The sequence below is a fragment of the Netta rufina genome (assembly GCF_964035555.1).
Source record: "Netta rufina genome assembly, chromosome: 3".
Classification (NCBI taxonomy): domain Eukaryota; kingdom Metazoa; phylum Chordata; class Aves; order Anseriformes; family Anatidae; genus Netta; species Netta rufina.
The window spans coordinates 24,177,236-24,200,576 of NC_140125.1; the positions used below are offsets into that span (position 1 = coordinate 24,177,236).

Below are 23,341 nucleotides of genomic sequence, written 5' to 3' on the forward strand. Positions count from 1 at the left end.
GTTTTATAAACTTTTTTTTTTTTTGAGGGGGTATGGGGAGTACAAAGGCGGTAAATGAATATAAATGTGGATTTTTCTCAAAACCAAATTGTCAAGCAGTCAAATCTCGTTCCCTAATATGCTATCAAATCTTGTAGCTTTGGGAGAAACTAATGTGTTTTTAGTTTAATGAGGCTATTCTAATGATATTACCTACACGAAAAAGCAGGGAGGTGTTTCTCTAAGTACTGTGAAGTTGGTGGAAAACTTTCAATAGTTCCATAGATCAATGTCAGCCCAGAAGGTTGTCTAGACTAAACGGCCTCTGCAGGGTTCTGTCACCAATTTTGACTTAAGTGAAAAGTTAAGGCTTTTATAGCTTTAGCAGCAGATGATACCAAGCTGGGGGTCTCTGCCTGTGTATTGGAAAACATTTAGGGTTCATAATGATTTGAAGAAGCTTGAAAAGTAGTCTGGGGAGGAATATGCCTTTCAGATAAAACGGAGAACCTTGAATCTTGTCCTTATTGATGATCTCCATACAACTAGACAGTGGAAGAATGAGTTCTATGCAAAGGGTCTGGGGAATGTTGCAATTAAACTGGATGTGATTCTGTGACCATAAATGTTTCAAGTAAAGCCAGGTATACTGTAATACGTAAGCAGGGTAACTATAAATGGTGTGACAGTTCTTCACTCGGAGTTGAGGCATTTTACCTCAGAAAAAGCTAGTTTGTTCTCTTTACTTGCTTCTATACTCTAGAAGTAGTCTTGAAAAATATTTTTTGTTTTAAAAAAATTAGAACAGTTTCTTTTCTATAACAGGAGGCTATAGGAAAAAGTTGTGTTCAACTGAGATATTAAAAAAAAAAAAAAGTATTCACTATAGTCATTGTGAAGATTTGAACCATCAGTAATGGGTTTAAACTGCAACAAAGATGTGTAAATGGATACTAGAAAAAAAGTGAATCATTGGAACAGATTGGTACGGGAGGCTATGTTATTTCCATTTGTAAAGTGCCTTTCAAGGCATGGATTAACTATGTCTAGACCATGCTTTTCTAATCCCATTTTGAGAGCATGGATTAGCTGATTTATTGAACTTTTTTCCAACCTTTATTTTATAGCCCTAGAAAATCCTGGCTAGTTTCTAGAAAGCTGGGCCATACAAATTAAAAAGGTATCCAAGCGGTTAATAGCACTGGGACTGTATTAATCATTTTCTTATTTTGTGCTAATGCGTCTTGCTATCAAAATAGCACATCTGTACTCCCTCATTTCTACTCCCTACCCTTCAAAGAAAGTAATATTGCATAATGGGGAAAATACGTTTATGTATCTTCTGGCTCATTTCCACTTCATGACTGTAAATATCAAATTGATATGCTGAGTGCATGTACCTGTGGCTACAGACTTCCAGAAAAATGTCATCAACTTCATACAGAATTTTGGGGATAAGGCAGAAATTACACTCATCAAACCCCATGGTAAGTTTGATTCCAAACTCAGATTTCAGACTGCATTACTCAGTTAAAATCGAGATATAAAACAAAAACATTCCCTCATTAGCAGATGCCAGCCTTTATCTTGCATGCGCTTCTTCTTAGAATTAGCAATTACGGTGCACAAATAAGGGGCAGTGCAGCCTGGCACCAGGAATTGGGGCATAGGAGACAGAGCTGTCAGCATTGGCATCTTCATCTTAGATACGGCGTTGAATTATGATTTGCTGAAGGGCATGTTTAATTCCTGGCCCTGCTTTCCACGCAAAGAATGTAGTGCTCTAAGGATTAATTTTTCTCTGTAGCTACAGGTATGAAAATTCTTCAGATACGTATCTCTTTGCATTAAAAGCTAGTATGTAAGCTCAAAGGTTTTTTCGTTCTTGGATTCTTAAGTTGTTTGAATTCGTCCGTTATGGTGTTTTTGGGTTAAAGAAGAACTAGTTAAAATTCTAGTAGCTTAAAAATATCCATCACAGTAGAGTTACTGTTCATATTTCCCCTAATCTTTATATATGGAAAATGCTGCCTGTTTTCTCCTTTCGCTCTGTTCTTCCCCACTACTGCTAAAGATAGCTCCTTTCTCAGAGGTCAACTGTATGTTAGTGGCTTGATTTCGTTCAAGATTTATAAGGGTATAGAAAGCTTACAGAATGTAAGTCTTATTGGAATCCCAGTTCTATTATATTGCCTAGCCTTCTTTGGTTGTATCTGTATGAACTGATGCCACTTGTAGCAAGAAAAAAAACAAAAATTTCCTTTTTTTTTTTTTTTTTTTTTTTTTTAAATTTGAACTTCGTTAAGAGGCTTGGGGACGTGCTGGTATGACTTAATGCTACTTAGACAAACCAGTAGTGTTGAAGAAAGAGAGGGTGTGGGGGGTCTTTAGGGCAATGAAATAGCTTTCTAAAACTGGTAGCATCAGACTGAAATCCCTGTGGGCTTCTTTCTGCAGGTGTGGGTTTTAAGTTAGGTCTCCGCTGACATTTGCATTCAAATTTATTATTACAGTGTCACCCTACGGGGTTTATAATTCCTTCAGTGTATTGTGTGTGAAAGAACTGGCATCATTTTTTAAAAGGTTATGTTGAAGTCTGGTTTCCACAGCACAGGTTGCCATGGATATGTCAGGATCTTAATGTTTGTTTACAGAGGAATGAAGGGGAGAAGGTTTGTGCTAGCTGTTCTCAAATTAGTGTTCTGCGTCTGAATGATGCCGTTCTCACTGGGAGTTAACTGGATGGTGAACGTAAGTTCTGTCTACTTGAAAAATGATTAAGTTCACTCTGGAATGAGTTAATGCAGAGAGGTCCACGTGTGTATCTTCATTTTGTACTAGCTTTTTTGTTGTCCAGGTGTGTGTCTAGGTTGCTTCTTTGCTCTGCAGTAAAATAAGCGTAGTCGTGTGTCCTGTGGTACTTTGGAGGCATGTCAATTAGTATTTAAATAAGTAGACAACGTACGTGCAGAGCCCAGGAACTAAGGAATGCAGCGTTGCCACTGCAAAACCTGCTGGGCTTTGTGCATCTTCATGAAGCAAGGGAAGGCCTAAGTCTTCCTGTGATCTGGGAAAAGGGGGTGGTGACTTCTGTCTGGCTAACAGCTGGCATAACAAGAGAATTGAACCATAAATCTGCTGCATACGTAGATTAAATGCCTGGGAGAGCCTTCTTGCATAACACAACACTCAAAGTATGTTTCGGGTCTATTCTTTGCCTTTTAAACCATCTGCTTAGCTTCTTCCTAACTCTCACTTTACTTTTCTCCTCTTCCAAAATAAGTATGACAAAGACGAATGTGTTCATGCAAGCACTCAGATCTTGATTCAGAGACTGGTGTGCTGACTTTCAAGCCCATGCAAACTACCTGCACAGCCTGCCAGACCCTGCTATTACGTACCCACCAAGAAAAGTGCGTGTTTAACAAAGGAGCCAAATAGTAACTCGCTCATCTCCCAGGTCACGCTGGAAGAGACATAGGGAGAAATGTTTGAAAGCTGAAGGAAATAAACCTCATCTTTGTTATAGTGAAGATACGAGTAGACTAAATACTGCTAATGTCTTATTCTAAGCTGTACAGTCCTTAAGGACAAGGCTAACAACTCCTACAGGACACATGGTTAGTTTCCTTGTCAGAAGAAGCTGGAAGAGAAGCCGAAAGTCAAGAGGCAACATAGTGGAAAAGAGTGAAAAGGTGAATGTCATGTGAAAAGTGAAAGAAGAATAAGGAAGAAAAACATATTAAAGAAGCAGCCCCATAAAAGATAGTTGACTGTGTTAATGAGGCAAATAATTAACTGCAGTTTTCTTGGTAAAATTGAGCCCTGTGTGCATGTCAAGATAAATGTATTGTTCTGGAACTCCACTGTTGTGATGGCTTTGTCCCATCCCTCTTTGTAGGCAAAGGAAAGTTTCTTTACAGGGAGAAGCTTGGACATGATCTCGTGTCACAAGCATAGCACAGTGCTGGGTACCAGTTGCTTCCCACGCCTAGTGCAGTTCTTCTCTTAGCCAAAGATCCAGTCACTAGTGCATGGGGAAAGCTTTATTTCACAGAGCAGCGAGGCAAAATGTAGTCCAGTTTTCTTGGACAAAGCTCAACTTCTTTGGGAAGACAGTGAATATGAATTGGAAGAGCCCTTATTAGACGTATAGGATTAAATGAAGGTACTAGAGTAATTATTGGAATTACTGAGAAATGCAGCTTCCCGGCTTTGCATTTTCATTCAAGTTCATTCAATTCAGCAAGATGTTTTAAAATAGGAGATTTTAGCTTTGTGCGGTCCATGCTTATTTCATGATACTAAGCTGTAGCTCAGCAATACCAACTATCTGCTGCTAATCATCAGTGACCAAATGCTCTTGGGTTGGTCTGCTTCTCTGGTTGTTCCATTTCAAGCCGCTGTCCAATTTCAAGCCTCTTCTCCAAGTAGATTTCTAGATAAGCGTTTTTTTTTTTTTTTTTTTTTTTTTTTTGGATCATCCCATGTGTCTGTCTTTGATACTTGGAAATAGTGCTATGGTGAGAAAAGCCACTTGGGCTAGTGACAGGGGAAGAAAACCCCAAGAGCTATGTACATCTGTTGGATTACCTCATTTTGCATCAGTCCTCTTGGCCAGACCCAACAGCTGGCTCGCTTCCAAAGCCAATGCTACCAGCCATCGGGATCCTTTTCAGCCTTGAGAAGAGAAGACTGAGAGGGGATCTTATTGATGTTTACAAATACCTTAAGTGTGGGAGACAGAGGGATTTGGCCAACCTCTTTTCAGTGGTTTATGGGGACAGGACAAGGGGCAATGGCCACAAAGTGGAGCCCAGGAAGTTCTGCACCAACATGCAAAAGAACTTCTTCACGGTGAGGGTGACAGAGCACTGGGACAGGCTGCCCAGGGAGGTTGTGGAGTCTCCTTCTCTGGAGATGATCAAGGCCTGTCTGGACACCTACCTGGGCAGCCTGCTCTGAGGAACCTGCTTTGGCAGGGGGGTTGGACCCGATGATCTCTTGAGATCCCTTCCAACCCCTACAGTTCTGTGATTCTGTGATTATGAATGTTCATGGAGCAAAGCCTATGAAATGCTTTCAGATTTCCTTTAATGTGTGGTGAGAAGCCTCAGATGCACAGTCAAGCAAAAAATATGAAATGCTAACTCAGTGTTTGTTTCTTATTGCAAAGGGGTGACAGCTCCTGTGACGATGTCGATATGAAGGAGGTTGAGCAGCCACCGTGTTCCTAAGCTGGACTTCTCTCTGTATTACCACCGTTGGGCAGCTCAAGTGATACGACACTTTAAACCAACTACTGAGGGAGATAAAAGAGGTAAAAGGAGAATGACAAATCTATGGAAACTATTGAGTTTTGCTTCACTGGGGAAGACTTAATTGTTACCCTTTTTTCCCTTCTTACATTGTGTTCACAAATTTCTCGTGTGAAAAATAGGCTTTTTCTATGAGGCATAAAATTCAGTGTGAAAATTGTGAATTTGAGACTTCATTCTTCAATATTGTTGATGCTCAGTAATCTGCTTTTGATGCAATTATTTTACTACAGAAATGGATGAATGTGGATAGCTGTTCAGTACATTGGTTTTTGAGAAGTTGGTCCCAAAGAATAGGCTAGGATTAAAACTTCAGTTCCAAGTTTCCTGTCTGTGGAGAGAGGGTGTGACAGCCTTCTGGAAGCTGGGGTAGGGCACCGGGAGGCGGGTGTTCCTTCTAAGGATGCATTGTAATGCCTCATATTTAGCAAGAGACTGTCGTTCCTCAATTCAACCTTGCAGTTAAACTTTTATTTCTTTTCCCAGATGCTTTGGGCTCTTTAGCTGTTGTCATTAATTGTGTGGTTGAATGGTTTGAGTGGTAAATCAATGGCACATGTAAATATCTTGAGATGCTGATGATGGTCAATAGTGTTGTCATTGAATTTTTTTTCCGCATTTTTCAGGCCTTTTGAAAAATACTTGTCAGCCTGTGTTGGTTTGGTTCTAACAGAGCTTTGGTATTGTTTGCTTTGGACAGAATTTTGTACAAAGTATTCTAAAGCGAATTTGTGGGGGAAAGGTTGCCAAAGCATCAGTTTGTTATCAATTGTGAAGCCTGTATTAAAACAATGTAACTTGTTGGCCTAACTGTAGAGGGTAGAGATTAAACCAGCAGCAGAATGTCATGACTCAGAGGTGAAAGGTTTGTACAAAGCATTTTGTTTTGCGTTCTGCATTTCCCACCCAGAATATTCCCGTTTTATTCAATGTGTCATGTATATCAACATACAGATACACTTAGCAAAAGATTTCACTGCATTGAGTTTTACAGGCGAAGACTTTAGAAAAGCTTAAATTTCAGGCAGAATCTGTTATCGTGTACCCTATTTGGACAGATCAATCCATGCAGTTGGCAAGAGCTATGCTGTAGTGTAGCATTAGCGTTGGGTCTTGAATCTGTTTGCAAATGGAACCTTGTAAACCTGCGGCTAAAATGCCCAGTTTGAGATGCACTGTAATTGAAGACTTTTTAGAGAAGAATCAAATTGAGACAATTAATTGGGTCTCCTTAATTAAATCTGTGGCTGAAACACTTTATAATTAAATCTTCTAAAAGTATTATCCGTATCACTGTACGATGTTGTGACTAATCTATTCAGTTGGGTAAATGAGGATTGATTCTCTTGAGCCAAGTCCCTAGACCGTTAAGCTGGCTAAAATAAATTTAGACATTTGGTTTTCATTAGCGTTGTAACTGAAACAAAAACATTTTAATGACTGATCCCAGAGTATTTTGAAGTTTGTGCAACTTTGCTGGGAAGGTATTTAAACTGTAGTATCAGTTGCAAGTTGGCCACATGCCAGTTTGTCAAAGCCCTTTCAGAGCAAGAGGTTGAATTTCCATAGTGTTATGGAACAGGAAAACTTGGAGAGGGGAGAAATGGCTACAGTAGAACTTGCCCTGGTGAAATGAAACTATTTACTAAAAGGAGGCAGTGATGCTATTCGTACTGTAATTAATACAGGTTGCTTTTTTTTTTTTTTTTTTTTTTTTTTTTTTTTTTTTTAAAAAAAAAGGTGTCTCAGTTCTTTGGAATAGATATATAATTAAAAGTATCAAAGCTTAGATTTAATAAAAAATGAGCTTGTGTGCTTTTTGGATGGGTTTTTAGTATCTTAAATATACAAAATGGGATTCCCTGATTTTAAGGGAAGTTAGATCTTGTAAGAGGCTTAAGTTCTGTCAAAAATACTTTTGGGAAGAATATTTGAGTAGGTCTTGGGACGGGATGGCAATAGTCTGATTAAAAAATTAGCATACAGACTTGGACCTTGACAAGTGAAATATTAATCTGTAGTTTTCTATTTATGGGAGAAGCTGGAGGTGATTGAAAGCATTGTAAAACTGATTGTTCTGTGTTGATCTGTTGATATAATATCCTATGAAAATCTGTTGGGGTTGTTGATAACCCCCAGTGTTTCAGGAGTTAGTCAGTGGCATCCAGGAACTGCTTCATCAGTTCGGAATGAGATTCCTGTGGTTGGCACAGGGGGCCAGTCGTGGTGTTTGCTGGAGTAATCTCAGGTTTTGTTGCTTGTGGATTTTTTTCCTCTGTGTTACTTGGGGTTAAGTGGCAATTAGAATAAGACCAGCTGACTTCACGCAGACCATGAGAAATTGATAGCTAGGGTAAATAGCACTTCTGGTGGCAACAACAAAAATTAATTGGGTAGAATTACTGAGTTGTCTGAACAGATGCAGATTCTGATGGGTTCATCTACACAATGTGACCTTAGTGAAATGATTTAGCCATAACTAAGCTTGCTGACAGAAATCCACCTATCATAAGCAGTGATTTGAGAGGGGCTGAAAGTTGGGATTTTCTTCCTGATTTTGCAAATATGTTAATACTTGATTTTTATATATTCACCTTGTAGTTTTAATGTTTTTATGTAGAATGGGTATAGCCAAGCTGAACTTAAATCAACTTATTGTAGGCTCTCTTGCAACTGTTATTTTGTTTCCTGTTCTGTTTCAACTTACAGTATTAGAAATACAATGCATATACAGTATATTGTGTACATGCAGTATACAGAATCCTTAGAAAGCCAGTGTAACTTCTAGTAAGCTTTGAACAGAAGTATAGCATTTTACAACAAACTTCACATGGAGTAGTAAAGTGGCCCTCAGTTTTAGAGCAGACTGTTGGAAACGCATCATGGAAGTCACGAATGCCTGAATTAAAGATCTTTACAAATGTGAAATAATGCAGAGTTTCTGCTCTTCTGGAAAGGGTCTGATAGTCGGTATGGTCTTTCCTTTCTTCCATATTCTGTCTCTGGGATGCATATTTGTCTTGTGGCTTTACTATTGGGATGCTGTAGCTGAATTAGCCGCTCTGTTAAAGCTTGTAAGGAATAGCCACAATTCTGAAATTAAATTAAATGAATGGTCTGTTTCTTGTATGTGCAGCACTAAAAACATTGTGTACTTCTGCCTTCACATTCTGTGCATGGAAACAATGGAACAGATGCAAATGCACATATATCTAGTAACATTAGCTACAGGTTAGAAAACCAATAACATATGCATATTTATTTCAGTTATTTAGCTCGGTCACATAGTAATAAAAATCTTGACCTCTGTTATGATCTTGTGCTCAGGTTATCTACTGAGGCTAAACTGGAGATGCTTTGCCTGGGCAAATCTAGTAGATGTAGTAGTACTGCTCTGTTTTTGGTAGTACTAGGTGTATATTGTTCAGCACGTGAGAAGAATTTGAATACCAAAGGATTAGATAGTTTTTCATAATTCAGAGTGAGAAAAAAAACTTAATGTTGTGATTATGAAATTCAAGAAAGTTGTATGTGATATGGTACTTTGAAATCAGCCAGATCTCATTTTTCATAGCTTCTCCCATTCTAATAGTCAGTAGAGAATTTTGAAGAATTATTATTTCTAAGAGATGAAATTTAGAAGTTAAATTCTTGAGAAGAGTTAGTTGGTATTTATTACTGTTTTGGCAGCACCATAATCTGGGTAGTAAAAATAAATATGGACTAGATGCTGGTACTAGCATGAAGAGACATGAAATCTACCCTAGGATATGAAGAGGTGTTCCCCTTCGCTATGCCACTTTATTCACTTCGTTGTTCTAATGTTCTGGTAGTTTGAGTGGAGTTAGCAGAGGAGTGAGCATTAATAGTGGTAGGTAGGCAGAATGGAAATTCTGATTTTAGAAAGGCCTGTTGAAATGTCACGTATGTTTAGGAGGAATAACGCTCTTGAAAGCACAGAGGAGCAGAATGAATTGGAAGAGTGCAAAGTTGAAAAGCTGAAGAAAGAGCAAGTTTAGGAAGAACAAAGTATATGGATGTCTGAGGAGAAGTAGTGAGAGAAAATAAGATAGGTCCTCAATAGAGGCACTTAACGGGTATAGAAATGGCTGTGTTGAGTTCAACTTGTTCCGTCCGGCTGTTGCCAGCAGCTTCAGCTGCTGCAGGAGGTTCTGTGCTGGGTGCTTGGGGGAATCTGTTTGCTGGGGCAGTTTTGTCCTAATGACTTGGGAGGGCGTTCATCCTGGATAAATCTAGCTGTTTGAAAGGTTAAGTACGCAGTTAGTGCTAGTCATCCAGGCACCCTTTATAATAAATGGAGGACTTAGAACTTTAAAATGTCCTGTTCAAAGACTGTTAAGACAGATGTTTCAGCAAGCAGTTAAACTCTCTCTTACTGTTCTGGGGGCGAAGCAGTACCTTGCAGCAAAGTCGATGTGGGACAGCCTCATCTCTGCACCAGCTCTGGGATGCATCAGATCCACCTTTGATTCAGTTCAAGCTTGCCAACCAGGAAGAAACATAACCTAGGATGTGCATGTGAAGGGCAAAATCTTCTGTGATCTTTGCCAATAGAAGCAACTCAGTTCGGGGGCAGAAGCTGCTAGGACTAGTGGAGCAGGAATGAGGTTGGAATCTTATCGTGAGGGATCTTATCACTTTAGAGAGGGTGAAGTTATTTGTTAGGAGTTGAGCCAGAGACATGAAAAGCTTAACATATTACACATCAGATTCTCTCTCCTCTGGTAGTCTCTGTTGGCATTAACAGTATGAGCAGCTAAATGTTCTCGTGTTTCGTAACAATTTGTAGTGCACTAAATCTTCCTGTAGTCCATGTATATTATTGTGTAGCAGTGAATTCTAAAAGCTGATTGATTTCAAAGGTATCAAGGTGCCACATACAGATTTTTTGAATGTTCTGTTGCTTTTAGCAAACAACTTGCTTTGCTTCTGTTAGATTTCTCTCCACTGTTCGGCTGCAAGTGGGAGCAATATTTCCTATTGACACTTGAGCATGGAGCTCCACTAAGAGCAATGACATCTGGCTGTAATAAGGCGTTGAACTCTTTCTCCTGCTTTGTGATTTCCACATGCTGAGTGTAGCTTGGTGGCTTCATCTAACTGCCCATAGGATTGTGAGGTAAGGGAAGAAAACAAAGGCCATGTATACAAACACAGGAGATGCAGGCAACTGAGGGGGAAATGATACAACGTGGGAATATAACATGCGATCTCATGAATGTGTGAGCTTTAACTCTTTGAGACAATGAGTACTGAAATTCCCCACTTTGAGTAGCTTCTTCTTGCGCTTGTTCTTGTCTACTTCTTGTCATGGCAAGTTCCATTTCTTTTCACAGTAAATTTTCTGTAGCTTCAGTGTCTTATGATATAGATTTGTTTCTCTTTTTCTTGTCTTCTGGGGAAGTATCTCAATCAGAAGGCAAAAGTGTGGTTTTACTAGGGAGGGTTGGGATGGAGGTTAGATGGAAATTCTGTGATTTGGAAGAAGCTTGCTGATTGTCAGAATAGAAGCAGAGATTTGGAAAAACGAAGTTGCAACACCAAGAACTTTGAGTTGAAGGACCTGAAAAATCAGTTAAAGATGAAGAGGTCTCAGGTAGAGGTTGCTTTTTACAGCACAATTATTGCATCTCTAAGAGCTGTTCAAATGAGACATTTCAGTATCTAAAGAACTGAGTGTGGAGAAGTTGGTTGAAGTAGATTTAAAAGGCAATTATGTAAATAAAGTGTTACTTTTTAGGGCTACTGATTCTTTTCTTTCCATTGCTTTTAATTATTACCATACCTGATCGGGTAGTGACTTAGTTACAAAATAGAACAAATAAAAACTTTAAATATAGTGCATCCTCCTGCAGAGGTGAAAACTCAGTGAATATCCTTGTCCCTTGGTGGATGGGATGGAAGTTTAGTGGGAGTTGTGGCTCATGAGGTTCTGTAACAGGGCAGGGAGTGCCGGTAAGGTTGCACCAGTGGTTAACTTAAACATTGATCTTGCCCTTGAAAGCAAATTAATATACATGACTCATGGATTTGTTTTCTTTTTTTCCCCTTTTGCTTCATTGCCTGGATGTGTAGCAGTTCCGTTTGTGGCTCTCCTGCTGCTTTCATCCCAGCCCAGTGAAAGGACAAGAGGCAACAAGCACAAATTGAAATACAGGAAATTCCATTTCAGTGAAAGAAAAAATGTTATTACTGTGCATGTGAATGAACACTGGAATAGGTTGCTCAGAGAGGTCGTGTAGTCTTCACCCTAGGAGTTGGCACTGCCCTGTCACGTGTTGGCTCTGAGCAGCCTGCTTGAGTTGGCCCTGCTGGTGTGGTTCTGCTGGATATTCAGCCAGGGGTCCCTCAACTTCTTAATTCTGCAGTTCTATGAAGCAAGTTCTTCCCCTACAGACTGTGGATGTGCACAGCAATGTGGAGCTTCAGAATGGCCATGTTTTGCTTGGAAATGTAGGAGGGCAGTATTTCAGGACTGTTATTGAAGTGTTATCCCCTTAATGATGTCTCCTCTTTACTTACACCAACTATTTCTACAAATGTACTTGCTTTATAATGCAGAAATTGCAGTTTTTGGAAGTATAGGATTATAAGTGGTGTGATTTATTTGGATATCAGAAAACTTGGCTGTATGGCTGCAAAGTTGATGTTTCAGAAGTAGGGCCCCTGCCATACTGGGGACTTAAATACAAGTAAATCATGGACTCCAAATGTGGAACTTTTCTCAAACAGTCAAAAAATAAACCATCATAGTTAGGTGCTGATGGCTCAAATAACTTAAAAAGGCTGGAGAAACAATTTCCCATAGGGAAACTGTCCATCCTGTGGCAGTTGTATGCTTTTCTCTGAAGAATAATCTGTTTCCTCATTGCTGAGGATTGAGGAAATCCATTATCTTGTGGGTTGATTCAGCACAATCGTTCCTGTATTTCAGTCACAAAAAAGGAAATGCCTATGGCTGTCTATCCAACTGTGTATGATATTGTAGTTTCATTACTTCATGAGCTGCAATGCTTTTTATAATCTATAAATAAGTATGCTTTGGTACAATTGCTAATGGTTTCTCATTATTGATAGATGTTGGAGAGAAGTATGTAATCTATGTCCTGATTTGTAACTTCTGTGAATGTACATGTGCATGTATAAAACATGCAAAGCTAACCATGTCTCAAATCCTCAAGGAAAAAAGACTTCTGGCTCGTCTTCTGAAGGAAGGAGATTCTTAGTTTTCTGTTTCTTACTGAACGTTCACTTTAAGAGGTCCACTGCTGCCATTGATGACATTGGATTCCAGAAACAATTCCTTAACATGATTAACCTGAGACATTAAACAGAGATTAAGCTTAAATCTTCTGAAGCATTCTTGGTTCGTGGAAAGTAGAGCAAATCATCAGACTGTGAAATAGCAATTGGTCTGCCTCCTAGTTTTAAACTGGGAGTGGGAGTGTTGGAATGCCAGACTTCTTCATTCCACCCACCCCCCAACTTTTCTGTTGCTTCTTGACACTTTGTACTGCACTTTTTCAAGGAAAGGTCATGAGTAGGAACATAGTCTTCTACTGTTCCTGTGTGCTCAGATTAAAGTCCCTCTACAAGGGAAGGGGGGAGAGAGAGGAGTGATAAACTGCTTTCCCTATTTCCATTACCTCATCCTTCCACCTCCTTGTTCTTTCAATATTAGCCAGTGCTGCAGACAGGACTCTTTTCAACTACTCTTTTAGTGACCTGGTTGGCAAATTACATTGTTCATTGGTTCCTTGCATGGAACATATTTTTTTTGTGTGCTGTAAAACAAAACGTGCACTTATAATGCATTATTTAACAATTATGGGACAAAGTGGTAATTGCATAAATCTTAACTTCTTAAAGTTGGGGGGAGCAACAAAACATGTCACTACTTGCGTTTACTTTCTACCTTGCCTGGCTTTGCTGAAGTCTGTAAGAGAATATCCAGCCTAGAGAACAGAGCAGAGTTTCTCAAATGTGCCTCAGCTCTGTGATATTAGTGTCAGCAGCTGCTTTGCTTCCATCTGTACTTAAGTGCAGGAAGAGATATCCGATTGAACAGGCAGCATTCTCTTTTTTTGTGGTGTACATGATGCTAGCATATGTTTGAAGTTTGGAAATCTGCAGAGTATAGCATACTTTGTCCGAAGCTCATCGAACAAAATACAACTGAAATGTGTTAAAAACAAACAAAGCCAAATAAACACCTCCCTGAATCTTGTTGATGTATATTGGAGACATGACCTATTTGGTCATCCATCAAAGACTTCCTGTTGTAGAAGACGGGTATATTTTCTGTGTATTCCATCCTACAAACGAAATATTGCCTTCACTCTAGATCTCTTGAGATGGAGCCAGACCTTTTGGCTTGTACTTCCAGTTCTGACATTGCACCTAGAATTGTTTTGCAACTGGCTGATGTCATCTTAGGCAAAGGCTCAATTCGCTGAGCCTTCACACCTCAGTCCCCAAAATATATTTTCATGTGAGTGTGTAAGAGTGGATGTTGGGATGTAGATGCTATAAATTCAGAGCTGCATGTTAGTTTAAACAAGCAAAAAATCCATTTTGGGATTAAGGTAAGTGAACTTCCATTTCTCCTTCTAAAATTCCAGATCGTATGTAAAGGACTGGAACCCCTGTTTGCCAAAATAGTGGTCAGTTGCCCTACTCCTTAGGTTGGTTAATAGTTTGCAGCATCAGCTAACTTCAGCTTCTCTAATACTGTCATTTTGTCATCAGATTGAGGACAAACAATGGTGCAAGCCTAACTTCTGCACCAGACAAACTGGATAAAATTAATATCTTGATGGCTTAGCTTTTGTGGAGAGAAGTTGACTTACAAATCTTTAGTGGGGAGGCAATGGGCATGAAGGAGGACTTTATTAGGAATAATCAACATTCATGGTAGTATATGTACTGCACAGAAGAGTGTTTTCTCTTGGTTGTCTGCAGAAGCTTGGGGTTTTAGCAAACAAAATTAGCAAACAAAGGATCCAGGTTGTTGGCATGCATGACGCGTCAACAGAAGTAGTTTGTATGATGTGAGCTGGAGACGCTAGACAAATGCTTGTGAATTTGAATGGGACTAGTTCAGGTGTGGTTACTGAAGGTAACCTAGAGAGAAAACAAACTGAATTTGCTGTGCCCTGCAGTCTGCACAGAAAGATTATGAGCCATGGCATAACTAATTTTTAAAACCATTCTACATGTAATTATGCTCAGGTATTTGGAGCTAACAGTGAAGTTCTGCTGTCTGGGTAGAAATATTTCTACACAGGCATAAATAATGTTAACTGAAAAATGAAAAGCAGGCCTGCTAGAATATTCTGTCAGTGCCTTTTCATGTAGAGTACATTTTTTTTTAAATCCATATTTTACTCAAATGCTGTTTGAAGTACTGACTTCCCCTTCTGCAGTACTGCACGTTACAGTGATCAGTGTAGACACATCCCCCTTTGAAGTGGTCTACACTTAATTACCTTGCTGAAATTCCATGCAGAGTTCCACTGAGAAACTCCCTTGGGATCCCTCCCTGCCATTGAGAGGCTGATAAAACGGGCTCTGTTTATTGTCAAGCCAGGTAAAAACTACTGCTCTTCCAAAGTTTTAAGAAAACTTGGATTTTGTAGGAGAAAGTTACAACATGTTAGGAGGCACGATGCTCCGATAGTGCTGATGAGAAGCTTTGTTCTAAACCTCTCTTGTTGCCCTAAGTATCCGTTACAGAGATGGGGTCTTGACAAATGCTCACAAACAGTTCGTACTGGATTTTCCATCTCAAGAACATATAAACAAGAGATACATTCCTGACATAAATTAGTTTTAAGACTATTAGAAATTTGTCATCGGCTTACACACAAACGTTTACCTTTTGATTATTTAAATTACAGTTTGGATTACAGTTTGGGTGCTGAGTAGGGAACTTTATATTCATGTGGTAGGTGAGATGAGCGTGGCAGTTGCAGGTTCCTCATACTGCCAATTCGTGTGGCTTTCTATACCCAGTGCAAAATGCATCAAGTGACTCTCACTGGAGTATGCGTGGGAGCCTTCTAACCTAGGGATTATCTTCAGAGTGTGCTAAAGTAATTTCAGGCTGTCTTGAGAGCAAGTCTACTCCCTTCCCATCACTTCTGAGGTTTTTATGGAGTAGAAGCTTCTTACTGTGCAAAAATGAGGTTACTGATCTATGTATTGGTTTCTAACCATATATACACACAAACGCACACACATATATGGTTAACTGCAATAGAAATGGCCTCCTGGGTGCCTAGGAATTCTTGACCCTTGGTTTGGGTTTTTAGTGGTTTGGTATCTTGTATATTCTCAACACTTGTTTTCAGGTTAGAAACACATTTAAAATTCTTGTTATCCACAATATTTAGTATTTAAATAACTGCTTGTTGATAATTGCTGTTTTGTCAGTATTGTCAAAACAATGCAGAGTAGATGTGGTCCTCTATAGTTTTTTTGGGAGATCTGGTGAAATTTTTTTGCTTGAAGTTATGGTAGGTGAAATAAAAAAAAATCTCTGCTAGTTCCCTATTAGAAGGAAGCTGTAATATTTTGCCTACTAAACCTGCCATGTAAAAGTTTCACCTTAGCATAACTTTAGTCTTAACTAAAACAGTTCTGACAAGAAGCCATCAAACAAAGAAAGTAGAAGTGAGATCTAAAATGTTTTAGGCAAACTGAAAGAAGAGGTTACTGGTGAATCAGCACAAAAGGAAGAAGTCAGTGTTACCTGTTTGATAGAGGTGTTTGCAGGAAGATTTCAAGGACTCAAAGTTCTTGAACTTGTAGTAGTTGGACTCTGGATAACAGGGTGAAATTACTTGTAGCTGTACAGTTGGTTAAAAAATATAAAAAGAATATGGGACTTTTCTGTTGAAACACTCTGGATATAACTGGTTCACTTGGAAGTATGTAAAGAGAATGACTACAACCCCAAACTCTTCTCCTTTCACAGAAAAATCGCTATTTCTTGGGGCCAAGGTGGTCACCACTCCTAAGCAAAGTCTACAAAAACTATGTAGAAAGCTGATACATTCCTCCAGATGCTACCAGCCATAAGGCTTCCAGGCAGTGAAAATGTCCCTTCTTACCGTACGTTTCTGTGATGTCAGTCCCAGTAGCTCCAGGACAGATGCCTGATTTCCATACCCTAAGAACTTCTTATCTGTTTGTCAGGATTGGCAGATGAGAAAAGTTACATGTCATTGCCAGGTGATGGAAATTGTCCTCTCATCTTACCACTTGAGGCAACTCTTCTCCGAGCTGGTGGACTTTTTTTGTAATCTACATGAGGTATAACCAACAACTTGTCTGTTTCATCCCTACAGTCATAGGTAGCTCTATCCAGTGTGTGTACGTCCCGTTACTTAGGGGCTTTGGCTGTCACGTTGCTGTTCTAAATCACAAAACAATACCCAAATACTCTATGGACTGAACAGTTGTAAAAAAATATGTAGGGCCAGTTGAGGTAGTGATGTCTGGCAGCCAAACTGTGCTGCTGCCCTCCTGTTCAGATGGCAAGTCAAGTTCACAGTAGAAGGGATCCAGAAGTTGCTGTTTGGGGTGGACTCAAATAGATGAGCTGATTTCAAGGCAGAAGGAGCAGTTCTACCAGCTGAGTGATGTTGAAGCACAGGGGAAATAACAGATACCCTTTGTTCTTCCAGTCCTGGGGATGAAACGTGTAGATAACTGGTAGTTATCAAAACTCCATGCAGCCGTGTTTATCTGTTGTCCTGAGAATCAGTTGAACGCTTTGTTCTTCTCGTCCCCCACCCCCCCAAGTACAATGGATTGTGTGCATATGTACACATCAGGGGAAGGGGAGGGAGAATCTGCCGACAAAGGAATTTCTAAAACCCATCTGAAGCTTTTCCTGTGCAAAAAGCACAATCAGTCGGGACTGGGTGAAAGTTCACGCTAATGCAAACAAGATGCTGAGTTTGGATGCAGAATGCTGCACATGACACTGGTCTTTTCAACACATGCAAGCAAACGGTGAATCAGCAGTGCCTAGATAACAACTGGCAGCAATATCTTGGGAATTCTTAAAACTGCACGTCATGCAGTAAGATTTATGACTTCGGATGTCTCTGTGCTTTAAGGCTAGTTCCAGTGTGCACCCCCCACCCCAGCCCATGATCAGGCTGAACTTTTCATTTCAGACACTAAATGTACGTGAGTTTGCGTACATCTGCGTTTCCTCTCTTGATGGGCTGGCTTTGTTCTGTTCAACTTGTTTCAAGTAAAACAGGCATAGCTGACTGAAAAGCATTAATTTCTCTGCTTGCTTGGAATCCATTTTGGATTGTCTGATATGTAGGAAGGAAGAGAAGTCAAATCAAATGTTCCAAAATGTTTTTTCAAGCTGTGACTGTGAATGCCTTATCTTAATGCTCTGTGATGATTATTGCCCTGATTGAACAAACAGAAGCCTTCCACAAATACTGTAACTTCTTTCGAGTTAATAACAGAAAGCCAACTTCTTACCTGTGATTGACTGCCTTGGTTATGTTTCCCTCTTTTAAGGAGCAAAGTTTTTTTTTTTATCATTGTTATTCCCTGGCCCATGTCTTGGCCAGATCTTGCGTTCCAACCTGATGATGATGATGTTGAGTCTCTCTGCGGTTCTGTAACCTTACTCTGCTTCCTATGTCAGTTAAGTCTCTTCAAGTCCTTTTGTTCTCTTCTGGGAACTTCTTCTCCAAATGCGTAACACTATCAGATGTGCAACACGTCTGGCAGTGCTGAATATTTGAGCCCTTGACATTAAGGGCATGGAGAGGTCTTGCTTTGTCATGGATTTATTACTCTCTGCTCTGTTCTGGCTCATTCCTCTCACCTTATTGAGAGGCTATCCTGTAGTTGGTGACTTCTGGCATACAGATTCTGGTTGTGAACCCTGCTGACTTCCCATCATGAATTTGCAGTGGATGTCTGAGCTCCTGGCTGGCAAATCGTGTTTTGATGCTGAAAGGTGATACTCAAATCAGTGTCTGTCTTGGTTTGAGTAAGTAGGAATGTGGGGAACCAAGTGCTTGTATATGAGGTAGGGTACTTGTGCTTGAATCATGGTGGTGGTTGGGATAAAACCCTGTAAGTAACTAAATTCAGTGTAGTGAAGGCATACCTGTAGTAACCTATGGTTCCTTCTTGACAAGAACGTGTTTGAACCTTTATCCAATTTCCATGCTATTTCGGTTTTCTCAGCCTGTGTCAAAACAACGATGCTCAATTAAACTATGTAATTCTTGTTTGCATTGTTTCTAGCTGCCTGAGACTTAATTCTTTTTAAAATATTTTTTAGAAAGAAAACTTTCTATGGCACTCTGAAATGGAGCATTGTCTTATATCATGAACGATTATGACAATTTATATTATCAATCATTAATATGCAAGTTTTTATAGTTGTGGGGATTATATTTTTTATAAAGATACTTTAGAAATATATACTAAAAAGACCAATCTGCTTCATTTTTCTTGCAGACTGCTACTGGAAATACAAAATATGTAGATCTCCAAGTTGCATTCCAGCACTGTCTACCAGCAGGCAAGAGGATTTCCGCTTCAGTGCTGCAGTTCATTAAGGAGTTGTAAACAGAAATGCTGCAAAAGTATACTGTGGGTGTATGAAGAGATTTCTGATAACCTCAAGGCTGGCTCACAAATGATCTTATTAATTCTGTGAGAAGTCGGGGGAAAATCAGTAGGGTTTCTTTGACTTTTGCCCTCCATGGTTGCAGTTTTTACAGCTTGGGGCAGCTATTAGTAACAATAGCTCTTGAAGTGTAATTTAAAAAACCCCAGGAAACGTGTTCCTGTTTTTCTTTCTGATGCAGTTACAACTGACAGCTCCTCTTCCTTTAGCCCCTAATTCGGTGTGCCCCTGTTTCTGGAAACCTGTTTGAAATGCTCTAATGAAGTTTTTCACTTGCCCGAAGTACATCAAATGTAACACATGAATGTGGTTTCCAATGGAGACTTCATTATGCACCCAGTCAGCTGTTTCTCCTGAGTCACGCTCTGAGCTGGACAAGGAAGGTGAAAACTGCTTTGTGCAGCCTTTGGGAAGTTCCTAATTCACATTCATCTGTGTCGGAAGGCTTCTGTTACTGTTGTCAGCTCACTTGTGCTTAAGGTGACTAATCCAGGGCCAGAGTGCCATCTTTTCTAGGCAGTAAGGACAATCCTAGTATCCACAGAAGTTAGACTACAGGAAATCTGAGCATAGTGTTGTGTTGTAGTAATGTGTGGAATAACAGTGCAGTATTTGCACCTTTTCTTGTGAACGCTTTTTTTTTTTTTATATGGATCTTGAAGCTTGCTTTTTTTAATATACTAAATACTGAAAATTTTCAGTATCACCAAAATCTAAACTTCAAGTGTAACACAGAGCTATTTCAAATAGCTTTTCTGCTGATGCAGCCCCTCTCAGAAGGGCATCACCCTGCCGAGGACTAGGATACCTCTTTCCAGATGTCTTTTCTCCTGTCCCATTTTGAGTCTGCTCTCTGGAGCTGACATCCTTCAGTCCACTTAGGAGAGGGCAAGGTTCCAGAGAATATCAGACATACAAGCCTTTCAAAGCAAATCATGTGGCCTGGTTTGGGGATGTTACTACTTACAATATATACAGAATTGTTAACTATATCTAAACATCTACCATTTTAAGGCTGATTGTTACTATGCAAATTAACCTTGGCTCTTCTGTGCTGCTCTTGAAAACTGCTTTTCAGCTTAGACAAGACATATTTGTTTAGCTTGCCATTCAGTGTTAGAAGCATATTTCTTTGTCACGTATCCACGTAACTGATGCTATTACAGTTTTCCAGTATTGCTAGCTGCCTTAATCTGTCTGCATTTAAGGCAGACGTGGTTGAAGTATACCCTTTTACACCAAGTAAATGGGAAAGCACATCATTTAATACAACAAATGTTTTAAAAATTTGTTCCGTATAACCTTTAGTAACTACTGTTTCCATCCTAGTGATTGCTTAGAAAAATCACAATCATGAATGCTATTAAGCAGCATTATTTTTATTTTCCTCTAGATAGCTGAGATAAGAGCCTACCTTCTGTAGCTTGTTCATGAATTGAGATAAATTGAGAGGGGATATGTGATTTTTCTACTACCTTCCCTTTGTTTGTCCCTCATGGTCTTTCAGAGACTGAAAGACAAGTGATGTCTTTGTTTCTGATTTCAAGCAAAGGCAAGTGAGAGTCGACCAGTGTTTTATGCTTACGTCCTAGGACCAAGTCATAGTAAACATCACTTTTTGTTGTTGCTTAGAGGATGGCTATTGGCAATGTCTAGGCTTGTTCTCCTTTCTGCCTCTGATCTCAAGCTAGAAGAATACAAGGTCAACCTGGTTTAAAAAAGGCTTCTTAAGTGCTATTAGGGAACATGTGAATGCACGTGAGTTATTTCCAAATCGTACAGTTCCTGGCGTTCCCTAAGCTGAGTAGAAGACAGGAGCATCTATCATACCAGGAGAGGCTGAGGGGGCCTGTTCAGCTTGGAGAGAAGACTGAGAGGGGATCTTACCCATTTGTCTAAATATCTATGGGGAGTGTGTCAAGAGGATGGGGCCAGACTCTTTTCAGTGATGCCCAGTGACAGGACAAGAGGCACCGGGCACAAACGGAAGCACAGGAGGTTCTGGCTGAATATGGGAGGGCACTTTTTGCTGTGAGGGTGTCAGAGCACGGGTTGCCCAGAGAGGTTGTGGAGTCTCCTTCTCTGGAGATACTCAAAACTTGTCTGGATGCCATCCTGTGCAACGTGCTTGCTCTAAGTGACCCTGCTTGGCGGGGGGGTGTTGGACCAGATGATCCTCAGAGGTCCCTGCCAACCTCAGCTGTTCTGTGACTCTGTGAACCATGGTGTGTTGTGAACAGGGTTTGAGGTGGCTGCGGGGTTGAGATAATTAAAAGAAACGCAAAATCTGAAATCTTTCATGATTATCAGACAGTTTGAATTCTGGTACTAACAGTTGGCCATAAATCCTATCACAGGTGGGTTGGGCAATTAGGCCTTTACCCCTTCAGTAAGCTTAAAATACAGGATTCTGTCAAGCTCTGTATTTTAAATGGTGGAAAGAATTGTTCTGCTCCTTTTTTTATTCATCTTCCAACACATTTTTTTTTTTTTTTAAGTATATAAAAAAGATTTGAGAAAGAACTTTACCTCCAATTTCACAGTATTCACTGCTATTTTAAAGTTCTTTTTTCATGGGCTTAAAGCTCTAGCACTGTTTTTTCCCTGTTTTCTTTCAAAAAGATAGGGGCTTCAGTGATGAATAGCAGTGGTCTTTTGACAGTTTAAAGTAGCTGACTGGAATTGGTGAAAGGTAATGGTATTGTAACCAATTGAATGAGAATAATTTAGAAAGAATTTTCTAGAATATTTTTATGGTGAAGTCAGTTGGGGGGGAGGATGGGAGACTTAATGACTACTTAGAATGTTAGTTTCTCCCCAATCTCACTAACAAAATTTGATTTCATCTGCTAGTTGTTTCACTTAGGAGGATACAGAGTTTGCCAATTTAGGTTAAAGCTGTTTCCAAACTCAAGACGTGCCTCATAAGTGAGATTTATGGTGACTGACACTTCATTGTTGTGGAAGATGCAAATGCAGTGCAGTTCACTGTGATGATTAGGGGTCTGGTCACTGGAATCCAGAGGACCTGGGCGCACACAGGATGTTCTTGGTTACAGGTTTAAACCGTCCTGCATATGTAAGCTTTTTGCGATGACAAATGGTGTTTGTGCAGAGAGTAAGACTGCCTCCAGGTCAGATGCAAAGATTTCTCTTTCCTTATCTAAAGGCTGCTGCTTAGAAGTTAATCTTCTGAGTTTCTGGTACTGCCAAGTTGAAGACTTTGTTGCTTATTTTTCCTAATAACAAAGGGCTTAAACAAAGAAATGACAGGTGGAGTTCAGAAAAAAAAAAAAAAAAGGAATGTGTAAATGAAAGAAATGGTGCCCTACCTGGAGAGTACGGAGAGAGGTGTGTAGGGTGTCAGAGCTGTGTGAAATAGGCTAGGTGGCGGCAACCATCTCTGAATTTTTTTGTTGCAGATTTCACAGAAATTAACTTTTTCCATAGTTGTTTTGCTCCATTAAACTGAAGAGCAGGTTTTGATAGTCTCTGCTTTCTTTTCTCTTTTCTGAATTGGCCATGCAGACTCCTTCCAGCACAGAGCACTCCGACACCATTCCTTACTACCCAAATCTGAGCACTACTGGTATGTCCACCCTCTGCAGAAAACTTCTGTTTGTTTTATTATTTCCCCATGTCAATTACTGCTTCCATTTGTATAGGTCCTTGGGGAATTCTGGGATCTATGGTCATGATCTCATTGATTTTCTGATCCGCCAAGTTCTCTGCAGCCTTAACGGAGGGAAGAAAAATCCAACTCCATTCTATGGAATAGAGATGCAAAGAAATGTTTACTTGGATAATGAAGAGGCTCAGTGATAAAAATTTTTTTCTGGAGGGATTTCTTCTTAGTTAAAGCACATCCTGACATTTATCAATATTTTATAGCATTCTTTGTTTTAAAATTGTATTCAGTTTCAGTTAAGATGTCATGAGCAATGGCTTTAGCAGGCTTTAATTAGTCTTCTGTATGTTCTGTTACATTGCAGCAGGGGGAATAAACGCCTTAGCAACAGACTTCTGTGAAGTAGAAGGTAATTCAGTGCTTACAAAAGAAGAAAAGGAAGACTGACTTTGTTTTTGTCTCGTATTACTCCACAGCATCCTTTGTTTACATCTCCTTTGGATTTTACTGTAGCTTTACTGTTGTTAGATGCTAGATTTGATTTAATAAATGGGATATGGAGCATTTCTCCTGTAGATAGCTTTGAATGCTTGCAGTGTCAGCAGAGACCTAGCTGTTTTTCCACCTTGGTAGCAGTAGCTAAGCTGCCTCTGCAGATTCCAAAACATTCATTAGCCATGAAATGGGAACTTATTTTTCCTCTTTCTTGTTATT

General features: G+C 39.7%; 1 protein-coding gene across 3 annotated transcripts in view; it reads left to right on the forward strand.

Moving 5' to 3' along the window:
• The window catches only part of DISP1 (dispatched RND transporter family member 1), a gene marked incomplete at its 3' end in the record, with an annotated part of 87,938 nt that overhangs the window by 8,138 nt on the left and 56,459 nt on the right, over positions 1 to 23,341 (forward strand). For 2 of the 3 annotated variants that reach the window (XM_084284217.1, XM_084284218.1), the window contains exon 2: positions 5,156 to 5,299. The exons of the other annotated variant lie outside the window; for it this stretch is intronic. The remainder of the gene's footprint in view (positions 1 to 5,155; positions 5,300 to 23,341) is intronic. 3 annotated transcript variants of the gene reach the window in all.